We start from the raw sequence: 1,312 nt of genomic DNA, 5'->3' as shown, positions 1-1,312 counted from the left end.
CTGAAAAACCAAGGACTGAATCGTACCAAAATGTAATTAGGTTTCTCTCCCACACTGTACTTGCTGGATCCAAAAGAGGAGCTTTGTCACTGCAGGGCCAGGCTTTGCAATAGTGAATTTTCAGCCCCATGGAGCAGAGGCCAGGACCCTGGGGATGTTCAGACCTCATAGGACGCAGGGACAGACACAGCTCTGATCTAACCACAGAGGGAAATATGTAGTGCACATTTGCATGGCCACTGTCATGTCACATAATTCTTGAGTGCGTGGTACCCTAGCAGGTACATTCTGCCAAAGGTGTGAAATACAGTGAAGCCCTGCTATTGCCCTTTCCTACTCTTCTGTCCCCCATAAAGCCACACTTCTCAGCCTACTCTGGTCACTAGACAAAAGATTTGGGGGTACTCCCAAGCTCTCTTGTTGGAAAGACAACTTTAGGAAAGGATTAGAAATGAGTTGGACCAGAAGGAAAGTACAAAAGTGTACAGTTTGGAATCAGGTGGTAAGGGACATGCTGGGCTTCACATGCTGATCTCAGGGCTGGTTGGGTGCTTCAGGCAATAGCTGCTCAGTGCAGAATGCAGAAGCAATCCTGAGGCAGGGCACGGAAGCCAGGGCTGTGACTAGGCGAGTGCCCTAGCCAGCAGGCATCATAGACATGACCACTCTTCTTCTCTCTGACATAGTGAATCCGATTTTCTTTCCATTTCCTGCTGGAAGACCCACAAGATGAGAAGTGTCCCGCTCCAGCCTCTCCCCTGATCACTATAATACTTTCTAGGGAGGCGGGAAATGTGAATTTTGAGCCCTTCAGAAGAGAATTATGTCCCCAGTACCTCGGAAATATAGAAGGAGAGCAAGACAGCACTCTCCTTGGTTAAGATGGAAAAAGTCCTAATGGATTTTTAACCATGTTGAAGTCTTACACTTACTTTGTGGCATCTAATGTGTATCCTGGGAAGACTGTCACAATGGTCAAGCTCTTGTGTGAAAACACAGGATCATCATTGTCGTCACTCTGGCTTTCAGGGGAAAAAAAAAAAAAAAAGCAGCAGGCATCATCATCCAGCCCATCAGGGAAAAGGAGGGAAGGGTGGAGGGAAGAAAGATTTTGTGTCTGGATCTCCATTGACCTTCAATGTGGGGTAGTAGTCGCACTTCTCTGACCTACGAATACTGAAGTGCTAGTAAGCATGTGTAGATATAGAACTTAAAGAGTGCTTCAACAGGATTTTTTTATATTAAGAGTGAAGCACCTATTTAAAGCGGATATTTGCAGAATTAAGCAGTGGCTGAGGTTATCAAAGTAAAA

At 45.7% G+C, this 1,312-nt stretch overlaps 1 non-coding gene across 1 annotated transcript; it reads left to right on the top strand.

The window, feature by feature from the left end:
• Nucleotides 1–838: 838 nt before the first annotated feature.
• Nucleotides 839–953, top strand: LOC142362113 (U6atac minor spliceosomal RNA). Its single transcript, XR_012764684.1, has one exon. It is a non-coding gene; the product is annotated as a U6atac minor spliceosomal RNA (small nuclear RNA).
• Nucleotides 954–1,312: the final 359 nt, after the last annotated feature.

The sequence above is a fragment of the Opisthocomus hoazin genome, chromosome 7 (genome assembly GCF_030867145.1).
Source record: "Opisthocomus hoazin isolate bOpiHoa1 chromosome 7, bOpiHoa1.hap1, whole genome shotgun sequence".
Classification (NCBI taxonomy): domain Eukaryota; kingdom Metazoa; phylum Chordata; class Aves; order Opisthocomiformes; family Opisthocomidae; genus Opisthocomus; species Opisthocomus hoazin.
This window is presented reverse-complemented; position numbering and strand designations above follow the sequence as displayed.